This window comes from Anas platyrhynchos, chromosome 9 (genome assembly GCF_047663525.1).
Source record: "Anas platyrhynchos isolate ZD024472 breed Pekin duck chromosome 9, IASCAAS_PekinDuck_T2T, whole genome shotgun sequence".
NCBI lineage: Eukaryota > Metazoa > Chordata > Aves > Anseriformes > Anatidae > Anas > Anas platyrhynchos.
Window position 1 is genome coordinate 17,574,013 of NC_092595.1, and position 15,363 is coordinate 17,589,375.

The window sequence follows — 15,363 nt, forward strand, 5'->3', positions numbered from 1 at the left end:
TCTTCCATGTGTAGGTTTTGTAGTAATTTCTTCAAGCCCAATATATGTTCTGGCCATCTGAATCATCATCTTGGGTTAAAAATGCTCTTAGCACTCTGTGTAACCACCCCAAGTCTTTCATTTCACTCTGCACTGGTGATAAACAGAGCAGTGCAGAACATAATGTGTGAAAATTTACATCCCATCAAATTAAGTGGGTGCTTGTTTTCACAGGACACACAAAATAGATTCTGATCAACAAAAAATGTTCCTATTTTTCATGTCAGTAGTTGGACATTCACGAGTTAGAAGTTAACCACCATTTTTTTTTTTTTTTGAAAAAGAAAAACCCTCCAGAACAGCAGCTACTCATAAAACAGGCTACATCAGTTTCTACTGTTCATGTCTCTCCCATTACAGATCTGATCACTACAGTATAATAAGTACTATCTGCATCAGTCTAGCTTTTTGCATCTTTTGGGAGAACTATTCTAAAATTAATTGATTTCATTGTCAGGCTGTTTCCCTTCCTTCCTCCCAAGATCCTCTCCAATTTTCCTCTTCCTTGCCTTCCTGTTCTGACTCTTATATAAATCAATCTCCCTCTTGCGTAGCTCATGTTTGTCTTGAAGCTGCATTCCTCTCAGCCACTAATTTTGTAAATTAGCAAATAAAACTATAGGATTTCTCTGGCAAGAATTACTTTTATATAAACCTTGAGTGTTGACTGTGGTTGTGTTGCTGATTAGGACCAAAGCACTGGCAGTATGCATGCCACATTCACCTCTACACGTTTCTGCTCAAAAACAGAGCAGAATCTTCTTCCAGATTCCTCAAGCTGAGCCAAACCAGAAAGATACATCCTTCATGTAAGGTGCCTAACTGAAGCCAAAGCCTGCAGAGATATGGTAACAAGCAGAAAGAAATTCTTCTACAACATACCTCACCATGCCGGTACAATATTCTTCTAACCAGTGGTTGAATTGGAGTCCACCATATGGTGAAAACTGTTCACCCAACAGAATACTTGAGCTCTATTATCAAACTTGCCCTGTGACAACCAGAACAGCGTGACAAATTTGTGAGAGGCCTCTGTACAGAAGGTAGAGTGAAGTAAAAGAACACAGGATTTTACAGGATAAAAACCTAGGGAAGGGAAATAGATGGTAGGTTTAGAACAAACGCTACTAGAACACAAAATTTGGTAAAAATAAATAAAGAAATAAATCTTTGGTCAGTCAAGAACACACTGACTCAGCGAGCACTGCAGCCCCACTTCTGTGGGCCCTGGATGAGATGATACAAACCTGGAAGAGAAATGCTCCTGTATAGGGTTTTGCGTCGCCACTGTAAAATGAATTGTTCTGACAGGAGATCACTACAGATGCTTATCTACATTTAAGTATGCCCCTTGAGCAAGCACAGAGTAAATGGTTCTTTATAGACATAGTTGCTGACAAACCTATTCTTTGGAGGAACCAGAAAACCAACCCTACCCTATTTGAAGAAATGCGTGTACACTCTTTATTAGCTACTCATAAGGACAAGGTAGAAAGAATTTCCTTTGGTGTTTGTTTTGAGCTCTGTATTTTAAGCAATATTCTTTACATTGGTTCTGCTGACCTTGATGCTTTTACATTCATGATGGAGTTTAAACAGAGTCTGAAGATAAAATTCTCTCTTTGCTCTCCTGTTCCTTGTTCCTGTGATATACAGAATTGGTGAGTACCGAGCATCTCTGTACTTATGTCTTACAACCAACCTGTGTGACAGCCTTTAGATAGTAAGCCAATATAAATGCGTACATCATAATCTGCTTCTATTTTATAGCTGCAATTCATACATATTCTTTGGGTTTAATACTGTTCAGAGTAAAATATTGTGTATTATCTGAATGGCAGATAAATAAGCACAAGAGGATACAATTTATCTAACATTTCCAGTGCAAATTTCATGAAATCCCCTCTAAAAGAGGCAATTGCAGTAACACAGAACTAAGAAAGAGAATGTCCTGTCACAAACTAAGCAATAGGAGGCACAAATGGGAGACAAAAACTCCCAAATGAGCTTTCCAATGCACAGAAAGGATACTAGGTTCAATGCGTGATGAAATTTCCACTAAGTTCAATAGCATTCTTGCTGGCATTTCAAGAACTGGAAGTACAGAGGAATACAGCAACACACCTTATGACCAACCAACTTGGATCACTTCTCCCAAGCAAAAAAAATGGGGAGCTTCAGGAAGACAGATGGCTAACCAAACAAAACTCTGACAGAAACCGACTTCTTGAACACACATTACTAGCAGACGGGTATCAAAATACCTGCAAGGATCTGTGACCCAGCTCATGCTGTGATGGATCAGCCTTCCAGAAAAGAGACCCAGGCATCACAATGGGCAGCACTCCGGTCAGTTTGCATGGACACAGAGGACACAACTAAAATTGATAGCAGTAAAATACATGCCCAAGTCTGGGGAAGACAAGAATTTGTATGTATAAACTGGCTAAAGGTTACCACAGATTTGGAGGTATTGGCCAGACCCTAACCATATGTCACACGATAAACAACAATTATTCTTTAAAACAAAACAAAGACAATTTTGAGATAGTGGCTATTACTGGGCCTTAACAGGCAACTGATAACAGCAGCATCTTGCTCGTCCACTAAATTGCCAGACAAAACCATCAGTTGCAGGGAAATGGAATACTTCAGCTGACACTTATCTGACTCAGATTTATAGGTCTGTAAATTAGGAAACCACCTGCAGCCAGAAATGCAATTCTCTACCATTAAGAAGTCTCCTGCAAATACACTGCAATGCCAATAGCAACACTGACTGTATAAACATAGCCAAAGGATTCCTAAATATGCTTCATGACAGCATGAAAAACAAACAAAAAACAAAATTCCAGGCCACAGGAGGTTCATCTCCTTACTTTAAAAGGACTCAGTAGGTGCCAGGATCCTCTACCTGCCTCGTCCTCTCAAGGATTTCTCTGCCAGCACCACCACTTCCAAGAGCCATATGTAGGATCTTGTTGCAGCGTTGTGTACCTAGAGGCTAATACAAAAACTTGGAGAAGGGGGTGGCTGGTCTTCAGTATGTATTTATACAATGACTTACGATACAGGTTCTTGGTCTGCAGGCACTATGGGAGACATCTACTCAAGTGAAGTAAGGTCAGAGATTTATCATCAATCAGTTTGCCTCTTGGGGTGTTACAGGGTACACAATATAAGACTGTAGCCCTAATCTAATGTTCATAAGGAATTTTTCCTTAGCGTTTCCTTAGTTTCCACTGTAGGAAAAAAAAAAAAGGCTGCATGAACAGTAGCATACTTTAGCCTTGAACTTAAAAAGACCTTTTTTCTCCAGCTAAGAGGGCATCCCTTTGAACAAAGATGAGCAGAAGGATCCAACTCAGAAATTTCCTCTCATTAGCCACTGTGATTTCCTCTTTCCATGAGTAATGTATTTTCCCACAAAGATCAGACTGTTTGTTGGAGCAATGTTATTAACAGACATCCTTTGGGGTCTTTTTTGTGTGTATTTTCCATTGTTATTCTTCACAGTAACAAAGCTAATTTCTAAGCATTAGGATATGTTGTCTTTATAGCTCAAAACTGACAGATGCTCCATGTTAAAAATAAACCTTGGTGCTATTCTTGTGCTGTACTTACACAGAAATTAAACTTGAATCAGTAGTTCTTTTAACAAGACACAAGGAAAAAGATGGACTGTGGTGCTGGTTTAGGGGATTCAGCAGATAGCTGCTGCTTCTCTTTGCAGTCTATAAAATACTCATCTGGATATGCTCTTAAGTTGGAACTGCTCAGAGTGCGGTATAACAGCAAGTAACTGAAAAAGGAGCTAGACAGACATCTGTTGTATGAAATGACATCCCAAGTGATACGAGTGAAAAAAAAATCCCACTTGCTCCAAAGACTGAGCAAAAATGGGCAAATAAAAAACCTGCACCTGTGTGTCTGAAGAGATGACTGATGAAGAGCTAGACTCAAGGCAAGAGACTAGGTTGTGCTTTGCTCTTGTGGCACCTGGAGGGGCTGTGGGTGAGCAAACAGCAACAAGCTACAGACATCATTCAAATACTTCTAGCTTTGATGTTATGTACAACTGGGGTCACCACATTTGTTAGAAATGCAGGACAAGCTCTACATCTTTCTGAAGCTCAGGCTCATCTGTCCTATGCAACACTTCCCCAGAATGGTATATGTACCCCACAAGGGTACAAACCAGCATGTTGCTCCACTGAGACGGCCTGATGCCTACGGAGCACGTTTGCAGGAGATGGAAGCTGACAGCTTCTTTGTTGAAGCTGTGAGCCAGACACTTAAAAGATGTTGAGGTGCTAAGGATGAGGCAAAGAACAGTGGCTTTCATCCAGCTGTGCAAACAGGTGTGCAGCAGGAGCACACTCTCCTGCCACTCCAGGTAATGCAGTGAGCACAGCAAGGTACACTTCTTGGAAGCTCATGAAAAGAGTAAGGAAATTCCTTCCCAAACTCATTCCTGGGGAGCACACAAAACCCCCTTTCCATGGAGAAATTAACCAGTATGTTAAGGAGAGATAGTATCAAAGATGGCCAAGGCAGTATTAGAAGTCTTGTGCCATTTCATCCACAAGCATGGATGAGAATGGCATAAAGGCCATCACTACCTGGATTCACAGTTGTTCCCAAATGAAGTCCTGAATCAAGTAGGGACAAACCCAATGATTCAATGCTTATGGGCAGAAAACAATGCTATGCCTTCCAAGAACAAAGCCACCTTCTGACTTGTTAGCCTGCAGATCTTTTGTTCAGCAGAAGTAGCACAAAAATGTGAAAATCTCGCCAGAACGCTCGCTGATAACTGATATGGATTTCGTTCCATCTAAGAGCACACAACTAAAAAATGTATTTTAAAAGTTACAAAAAACAGTTGATTGTCCCACAGGGAAAAACAAATTCCAATATTGTCAACGGTAAGCAATGATAACAAAACTAGTAAGGTTTATGAAAACTTACAGTGCATCTTCACTTGCCCTAGCAGGGCTGCAGTCCAGCTACATTTTTGCAAAGCAGGTGGTGATGGAATTACTGCTGGTCAACATGGAGCTTGACTCAACTGCTCATGCCAGTCTGTGCCCATAATCTCTATCTGTGTAAGTATCCAGATAATACTATTTCTACTATTAATAATGATAATAAAAATACCTCCCCCAGATCAGGCTCAGCAAGAAATCACCATCTGAAAGCATTTCAAATGCTGTCAACCATGAAAATCAATCAGCACTGACAACCTCAGCTGAAACGGGGCTCACTGAGGCTGTTTTCAGCAGCATTGGAGAGCTGCCAGCCTAATCCCCTTGCTGTAAATACAGGGCTGTGAGTGCCTCCTGACAAGGGAGAATGAGCAGATTACATGGGGAGGTAACAAGCTTGAATTGCACCATATAATGAATGGGGGGCTGGTGGAAGAAATCAGCTGCCCTTCTTACTCCCAAATTATTTGCTATTGAACAAACTTGTGAAAGTTATCCCTACATGCATTAGTACAATCTTATGCCAAAAATAAGATGCCAGTTGCAAAAAGCACATACTTTCACCCAGTCAAACAGAAAATAAGCAACATCCAAGTTCTTAACTTCTCTTGGCTTTCCAACACCAGCCTGATCTATGCACTCGATGCTACCAGAAAGCAGGTTTGCAGTGTGATGCCAGGAATTGCTCCATCCCAGATCCAAGGCAGCGCCAAGGGGCTGGCATGCTCTGCCACCTACTCTGATAAGAGGACACTGCTGAAAGGCTTCACAGCAGCATCCTCCAGGCTCTCACTTTGGCCACCCAGGAAAATCTATATAAAGGGAGCAGATGGGTGTGTAATCAAACCGACTACCCGCTCATACCTTTTACCATTCAAGGTACTCTTAAATGAAACTGGCATTTCTAAGTCACATTTGTTCACTGTTTCTTATGTGACTCCTCTGAAATGGAGCTCACTTGCCACTAATTTAAATCCCATTGATTACTTAGTTTTGTATCATTCCATACATCCCAGCTAGGGCTACCTAAACATATTTAGACCCTTAGGCATTACTAGTGCTACGATGTGAGCCAGCTACTGCTCCCTCTCACACATGCAGCTGTCGATCTGTTGTGCAAATAGCTGGTGCTTTTTCTCCGAGTAGCATCCCATCAGCTAGAAACTGCAGATGTTTTAGAAAGCTTCCTCCTTGCTTTAAAAATGTCAAAGGAGTCTGTATAGAGGTCTACGTGCTATTGAAATCAGTAGTGCATGCATGCAGGCATGCATGCTCCATGGGTTTTTGTAGAGAGTGCTTAATTTAAGTATCAACACCCTCAAACATTCTCCAAATTTTTGCCTTTGTTGTTGTATACCAGAGCTTTATAATTTTAATTGCTAGTGTTTTTTTCCAGAAACTTCATGCCCTTGAACAAAGAGGTGAACCCTTCAAAACACTGCTTTACGTATTAGTTCTTACCAAACAGCTGTTCCATATAGTATTCATGTCTTATTATTCATGAACTTTCGAGTGACCCCCCGCAAATGTTAAGGACACAGCTGCTTTCTCCACAGCTGAAAGGGTGTTCCTGCAAGAACAAGAATCCCCCTTATTACCTGGATGTTCATTATTCTCAGTTGCTCATTTCCTACTTCTAGAAATTTACATTATGCTATTAGAACAACGCAACAATATCTCCTTACTCACTCACTACCAATTCTAAAGTGAAAATAACTCAAATGAGCTATTTCCAAATAGCTGTTTATCCAAGCTACTCTGTGAAATAATGTCATGCTTGCTTAAATCAGGCTTGAAAATTAGTTCAATCCCCAGCGAACATTGGCTTCTTTTAAATCTTATTTTTAGCAATGAACCACTGATTAGCCCTACTTCTGAACAGCGCTAGAAAACCAACCAGTACACATGTAAATATTGGTGATGAAAGCAAGAGAATTATAAACTGATTCAGAAATTTAAAAACAACTTGACAATTTTAACTAATTTTAACTAATAAAACTATTTCCTCTGATATTACACCCTTAGTGGACAACATTATCCAATCTTTGTAAATTAAATTTAGTATTATATCTTGATACCAGAAGCATTATCCAATCTACCTACAGGGCAAATGGATTTATGTGACAGATAACACAGCAGAAAAAGTACAGGCAATATGTAAAATTTCAGTAGGAGCAACATATTTTTTCCATCTTCATCAAACTTGTTTTCACACTTAGTAAAGCCTTCCACATTTGAAAAGCTTCTCTAGTACAGAGACCATCTGAGCAGCGAAGCTGATCCTTGCTCTGCCTGCATGTTGGGAAACTTAATACACAGATTCTGTTTCTCACCTGCTTTTTGGTGCACCTCAATGTTTTCAAAGTGGAAACTGCAGATTCAGACAAAAATCTGCCTCAAAAAGGAAGATTTGGTGGATGTATGGGTGGAAGGATAGCTCCCTTAAACACATGTAACAAAAATAAGAACGGTCATTCCCCTTCACAACACAAGAGCACACAGAGAACAGCACAAGGATGCAGGAACTGTCCCAGGAAATATGAGAATAGGTGAGTAATGACACAAAGTTTGCAGATGATGATAAACCAAGACGGGAAAGACAGAGAATTTCAGAGAGTTCTGGAAGACCTCACTAAGCATGTGAGCAATAAAAGGACAGAAGAAACTTAGAAAAATATTGAATCACGCACATAGGATAACGTAATCCTAACTTTTTACATAGGCAGTGGTGGACTACAGATTGGTCACTTCAGAACCAAACCTTGGGAGCTAACAGGACTGCAGAATAAAAATGGTAGCTCATTGCTCAGCAGCTGTCATAAAAAAGCAAAGAGTGACACGAAATATTAGGAAAAGAAGTAAGAATAGAAAAGCAAACACGGAATAGGAACCATGATGGACTTAGGCACAGAATACAATTCTTATAATCTGAAAAAGGAATCAACTGAGCTAGAAAATTGTTTCACCCTGACACAGAGATGACATAAATAGGGACATGGAAAAGGCCTAGTGAATGGCAAGTGACACGGAGATGTCCTGAGGCCGTCCCCTGTATCTTCCAGCAAAGGAACTGGGGGCAGGAGTGGGAAAAGGAGCGAGAACAATGCTGAGGCTCAAGCTCAAGAGGAGGCCGGGCTGTGTGACTTGGGCTGCTGGCTGGAGAGCAGGAACCTGGTGGGGCATGCTGCTCCCATTAATCAGCTGGTGCAGCCCTGGGTGTCAGCAGCAGGGCTGACAGGGGAGCCAGGATCTAATAAAACCCTGACAGGCTGAAAGGGAGACTGAGCCTCCTGCCTGTCTCTCTCTTCTTTGAAGTGTGGGGTAAAGGTTGGGGGAGAACAAAAAGACACTGATGATTGATAACAACCTAATATCTTTGCACAGCTTTATCAGGCTTTTTAACTAATGACTGAGGCAATATCACCTCTACAAAATCAATCATCATGTCATAGAAGTCTGAAACACTACAAAATTAAGTGCCTGCCCCAGGGATATAGAGCATGTGTCATGTTTAAAGTGAACCTAATTCCATTGGGGGTCCCTGGATGTTATTTTTTACTTTTGTTTCCCTAGGAGATATTCAGAGATGAAGAGACATGGCATGAGAATCCAGAATTTGTGCCTTTCCTTAAAGAAGTGAGTCAAGTAAATTCAGCTGCCTTTAACTCATCAGAGTTGAATGCTTATCACACAGAAGTGAAATCAGTGACATAAATAATATAATCACAAACACCTGTGAGGGAACAACCCTGCAGAAGTTGTACAGGATGGACGATACAACCTAGCTCCTTCCCAAGGTGCCTGGTAGTTCCTCAACAGAAAGGCAAACAAACCCCACGTATTAGATTCTCTGTCCTCAGAGGGATCACTACAAACTGCCTCTTTTTTTCAACTTCAGCAGCATGTGTCTGGGAAGCATCTGTTTTGAGCCACCATCCTCAAATGCAGACAAAGAGCAAGCAGGTGAAGATGAGCATGTGGACCATTTGGGGCATGCAGTGCCTCTGGTTACGGTGTTGTACGATTCAAGCCTGGACTTCTCCAACAGGTGCCTGCAACACTGCATACTCCTTGGTCGTCACTGGGAACCCTTCCCCTTCCCCATGAGGCTGCACTGGGCCATCGATTGGTAAGTTATTTTCAACAAGCATTTTTATTCTGGAGTGCTGTGGTACTGTTTTAGTCTGTTGCTCAAAGTTGCAGAGTTAGAAATAAGATATTGAAATTTGGTATATATTTTTAAGAGGGGAACAGGTAGGAAATCTTAAAGATGTGATTGATGGAAGTATGAAGCAAATTACAAATCAATTCCTAATTTAGGTCTCAAGGAGGCTCTTCTCCCTGTTTTTGAAGTTGTATTTTATCTGCTTCATTTCTGTACAAGGAAGAGAAAAAGAAACTCCTCTTGCATATTTCCTTACACCCCCTGAAACCTCCTCCTGCTGGTAGAAGGAGAGCAAGGGGTACCAGGAGCGCACAGCCTTTTGCGCATGCATGTGTGCAGATGCATCTGTATCACTACCAGTCTCCACCTTCACTGCCAAAATGCCAAAATTAGGCCTTTGCTTCCTTGCCATTTAGACAAAACCCCACATCCTGATCTCTGGGAGGCAGAAAACATTCTTTTAATTTATGAAAAGGAAGATTTTTCTTAAAGTGGGTCAGACACCTAAAATTGTGATTAAGGCTTAGTTTCCTAAGCGATTTAAATGCTTCAGGAAAAAAAAAAAAATCATATTCTAGTTCTGGCTTTTGTAATCCTTGACTGCATATTTACGTGACATCAATCATCATTCTCGACAGCTCTTGCATACTGTCAGGTGAGATCATGACAGCTTTCCCCTTACAGCCAGGAGGTAGCTGTGCGAACCAGAACAGGAACTCTCAGCCAGGGCCTGAATTTTAAACTGTTTATATTTTGGTCTTGTTAACAGTCATACTAACCTTTTAACAGACAGATGTCCTGCCATGTACCAATTAGTTGTAAAGGTGTTTTTTTTTTATTATTAAAAAAAACCAACAAACATAACAAAAGCATTTGAGCCTCGTGATTCTTTCTTCTCCTTCCACACAGTGTGTTATTCAGCCCCTCCCTGTTCACATACTTTCCAAGAACTGTATTTAGACAAAATATATAAATAGCATAGTTTTCATATACTTCACGGAAATATTCTTCATCTGATTGTGAAAGTAGTTCAGATGTGATTTTTTTTTTCTTGCCACGAAGTTATAATGTGTAATTTGCAACATCACTGTTGCTTTTATGACAACAGATGGTGACATCAAACATGGGATCATGACTTCACTATAGGATCAAGAAGGATTAGCTTTGCACTGCGGAAGTTAAGATCTACTGCAAACAGATAGCTGCAACAATTGCAAAGAGAATTTACTGCAGGGTACTTTATTGGTCGTGTAAATGTTCTTGTTTACTCCAGTATGAAAATCCCTTTAAATCAACCAGCTGTTTGTAAATTAAGCACAAATGGATTAGCTTTAAAACAAGCTCATGGATTTAAGATGGGGTTTGCACTCACCCCAGTTCTGAGCACATTTGGGCCTACAGGTTCCACCTTTGCTACAAAGAAAGCAAGCAGGGCATTGCAATAGCCTTCCCTCACCAGAACCGGGAGGACGTTTACCTGCTTTAAACAGGTTACAGCATGAGGGGAGCAGGTAGACTGGTAATTTTCATTGAAAATTCTGCTTTAAGTATCTGAAAACCTTGCGGGTACAGTTATTTAATTCCATGAGATTCTCCTTCTTAAGGGAGGACGCTTAAAGTGATGAATTCCCTGGCCTTTCACCTTTAAGTCACTGAAACAGGACCAAACAGAGGGTCCCTAGCTTTGAAGGCCTCTCTGGAGACATCTGTTTATTATTAACTGTCCCTAGCAAGAGCTAACTCTTGGTAGCTTGATATGCAGTCAACAAAGCAGCTTCCCCTAAGGAGAAATACGGAGATGGATCTTCCCAGGACACAGCTGAGTCTGCTGGTGGGATATGCAAAGGCACGTTTTGAAGCTGCTTTGAGGACTCTTGCAGGTGGGAGAAGAGACAAAAGCCCTGTTAGAAGCAGCAAGGGAAGGCGCTGCCCCTCGGGATCCACCTTTACAGAAAGCTCCAAACCGATCCTGCTCCTCTGACAGGTGCCCAGGAGCAGGAACTCCACAGGCAGATACTGCTGCACAGTAACAGCCGGTTTGCTACGTACCTGCACTGGACGGTACAACTGTTTGGTTACTGACACACATCTTTTCATGGCAGTGGATGCCGAGTCCTTTCAAGAAGTGATATTTAACTTTCTGATGAGCATTACAATGAATTTGAATTCTGCTGGACTACAGCATTCTCTGTACCTCCACAGATGATTTTTATTTTGGAACTGTGCCAGATTCGACAGCTTTTCTGCCTCAAGAAGCACTAAGTTCACTGCTGTGAGCATGCCCCACTGTTGCACGGCCCTGCCCTGAGAGAACCACCATCACAGGCTATAAAGGTAATTCGGATTTCACGCCCAGTCACTCTCATGCCTCTTTGTTGAGATGCCAACTAGGGTACAAAATTCTGTTCCACTCTCAGAGTTCTCTTTTACATGGACACATCAATTAGACTACCAGTCCTCTTGCATAAAGCAGATTATGTTGATTAGCACAGCCCTTAAGGAAGGGAAAACTTTGAGCAATTCTCTGAAGAATTACAAGAGAGCAATAACTGAACCACGCAGGAGAGCCATTTCAAATCTCACAATCCATTTCCTTAGGTTTGGAAGTGCTCTCTGGTTTCACTGCTACAGCACTCATCTTTTCAGGCTTCGTTGGGCTATCCTTATCACTGTTAATAACCATTAATTTATAATTAATAGGAGACTCACCTATGTAAATTCATGCATTTTTGCATATGCATGGTTAATACAAAGTAAATCAGGAGAACGATAGCACAAGGAGCACAGTGGATCCTGATGTGGTGGGACACTTCAATTACATTCATTTCCATACACATTTAGTTTGAAATGACAGTTTCTCTGACTTCCTTCTACACATACTTACGCGATAATGAAAGCTCTTTCGGACTATGTTGTCACCTACTACTCTTCTCCTGTCGCTTCTCACTTCCACCCAGCTTCCCTCATGGTCCTGCTGAGACCAGCTCCTGTCTCAGTAGCACTATCTGATATTGTTTTCTCCCAGCATACTTCTAAAAGGAAGCCCAAGTTTTTTCATACCTACAAAGATGTCAAAGAGAACCAAAAAACATTTCACCTCAAAACAGCAATTGTTTAGTGAAATTAACTGAGAGAAAGGAAAAACCCAACAAGCTCCATGCTGCAGACATCTGGTGAGCCTCAGTCACAGCAAGCAAACCATGGTGGATCACCCTCTCCCCTCACTCCTTGCCTGGTCAGACCTTACACCAGACATTGCTTTATCCTATACACAAATTTGATTGAGATTGCTTTTGGCCAAGGGAATCAGTGCCTCCTCTGCCAGCTATAGGCAGGCTCCTGAAGCTGAGCAATGGCTCCACCTAACACTGCCACTGAGGCTGGAAATAGCGGTGAGAATGCAGAAGTGCACACTCTGCTCGTGTGAAGAAAGACAAGAGAAGATGTGTGTGCTTGGATCTTTTAGGCACTGGCTCAGGCAAAACAAGGAACAGCATCACCAAGTACATAGGTAACATGAGCTGAAGGCTAACTCCAGGAAAAGCTAACTTGCAGAAACATATTTTGCAGCCATTTAAATGGCTATGAGACCTGGAAGCATTAGAACAATCACGTAAGTATCCCCCATATGGCTGGCAGGTTCTGGGATGAGCTGTGTGCAGGACTCTGATCCTATTTATCTCTAGGCTCTCCTGCCTTGTCTTCGGTGCTCTTCAAAATGACAGCTCTTGCACAGAAAAGCCAGAAGGGGTGAAGGACAAAATCTTTCAGGGGAGATCGAAGAAACACACTGCTAAAACCCAGTCCTAATGGAAAACAGAAACGAGCAGTTACAGGAGAAAGAGGCAAAGTATTTCATCTGCAAGGTGCTGCTGGTGATGAGCAATGGTCGGCAGCAGTGTTTCTTTGGCTATGTTTAAATGCACTCTTGTAACCTTTAAGAGGGGCTGTGGCTTTTGGTCTTGCTAAAAAGACATGTTCTGTTGGCCTTCCTAAAACGGCTCTTGAAATGAACCTGTTGCCCTGCATTTGACCCAGTTCCTCTTACTTCTCCCCAAAAAGCAATGCTCCGAGTCCTGACCAGCAGATGAACCTGGGGCCTAGGCTCACTTGGGTCCACCTTGTACAACACTATTTGAGCATGAACTCCAGAGGCTTAGATCCCCATTCATATTTTATATCCCACAGTTGTTTCCTCTCCTCCACCCCCCCGACTCTTGCTGCCTGGTTTTAATGCACCACCGAGTTTCTTTACAACCCCCCCTCAAACATATCTTGTTGTTTTTTTTGTTGTTGTTGTTGTTGTAAGAAAGCAACGAGGTGAGAAGCAAAACTGAAAGGCCTGACAGTCCCAGCTTCCCACTGACATACTCCCTTGTTTACGTCAAAAACTAGGGGCTGGAAGTGACAAGAAAGCAGCAGAGAGTGGAAGGTGCACAGAATCATTTATAAGGCAGTGGTGACATGACAACCTTCAAAAGGCCAGAGCTGATGTTTGTCAGGCCAGGAGGGTGGGATTGCATTAACTTGCATTTCATTAAGAAAAAAAAAATACTCAAACTATCAAGGGGTCCCATGTGGCTGCTTCACCACATTTAATTTAATGTCTTTCCTCTCCAGTGACCAATCCACCCCCCACCTTCTTACAAACGACGTCTTGTGGGTCTTAACCTTACAAGCGAAGATACATTTGACCCATTAGTTACCCTATTTAAAGGCTTTTGTTAACCTGCAGCAGAGAGCTTGAGCCATGATTTTACATTGCGACTCCAGACCATGGAAGCAGATGGTGCCATAAAAACCCACCTCCCTCTACTCTATTTATTCAACTTCAGTCTTGTAATTGACATTCATCCTTTACGCACCATTTTGTAGGCAACGCGTTATTCCCACCGATTTTGAGCTAGGGCAGCAGGATTCTGAAATGCTGGTCATGGGGAATGCTTCAGGCAGTGTATGTGTTTGACGCTGAAGCTGGTGTTTCTGGCCTATTTTGGGGGAAGAATGCCCCACATGTCAAAACCCAGACTCCAAATGCAGAAGCCTCCTTGAACAAAAAACTCCATTTGCATTCGGGGCATTTAGAAATGAAATAAAAGACAGAAGACTATTTAACATAAAATACAGCCTTGATGCTACAGTGCCTTCTATGTCTGTTTTTATTTTTAAGCTTCCTTTTCTCATTGCCCAGAACCAGTTTCTCCACCAAATATATTTATTTTCTCTTTCCAGAAAGAACTGCAGGAAAGATAATAAATCCTGGCTCTGTCAGCTAGGGAAGAGGATTTCCCAGTAAGCTGCAAAGTTCACAACCTTCAAAATTCATCTCTTAGGAGAAATGCATGACTCAGAAATAAAGTATGTGGAATTAAAGAAGGGAAATAAATCCAAACATGAGCAAGTCTCTATTTTTCATTACTTTTCTGAAAAGAAACTGGAAAGCTAACAGAGAAAAAAATAACCAAGCAAAACAGCAGCCAGTACTAAGGAGCCATTAAGGGGCATCAAACATACTCGTAATAATAACAAATGATCTGTTTAGATATCCAGCCTTATTATGATCAACGAGTCAAATCACTACAGAAGAGATTTCCAAAGTCTGATGTTTGATTTTCAGAAGGAAAGAAGAAAAATTAGGATTGTGAGTGGATAATAAAGCACTGAAATTTTAAAGCAATGTTAATGCTGTTGCAGCTCAGCACCAGCAGAACATAAATTTTTCCTTTTGTGCTATGGGATGCTGGCCCCAAATCCAAGGAGAGTGGTGGCTGTCTGAAAACAGGCTAGAAGCAAGCTCCTGCCCACTAGGCGCTTGCTTGCTGAGCTCTAATACAGTGACATGTACAGCAATAAGCTTTTATTGATTTTACATTTGGACCTGGCACAAACACTCAGGCAGTCTCTCTATAGGAGAAAAAAAAAAAACAACACATTATGTGGGAGTGTAGGAAGAACAAGTCTGGTGTTAAAGTAGCAGAGAAACTGAATAAGTACTACTTCAACTCTTCAAAATTAATGAGTTGTTCCATTTAAAAAAATGAAAAAAATATAAAAATTAAAACATACAAGTGAACTAAAGGACAGTAAAAATATTAGAACACAGAAGAAGCTACTGAAAAAGGTTATTGGCTCAAATTTGCATTTGCTCCAACAAACCACCTTCCTTTGATC

The 15,363-nt window shown here is 41.4% G+C and overlaps 1 protein-coding gene and 1 long non-coding RNA gene across 2 annotated transcripts in view; one reads left to right on the plus strand and one right to left on the minus strand.

Moving 5' to 3' along the window:
* The window catches only part of HS6ST1 (heparan sulfate 6-O-sulfotransferase 1), a 183,462-nt gene that overhangs the window by 102,240 nt on the left and 65,859 nt on the right, over nt 1-15,363 (minus strand). The gene's annotated exons all lie outside the window — the stretch shown is intronic.
* On the plus strand, nt 7,912-13,441 carry LOC106020113 (uncharacterized). The gene is made up of 3 exons (XR_002406463.4): nt 7,912-8,990; nt 9,076-9,156; nt 10,301-13,441. It is a non-coding gene; the product is annotated as an uncharacterized lncRNA (long non-coding RNA).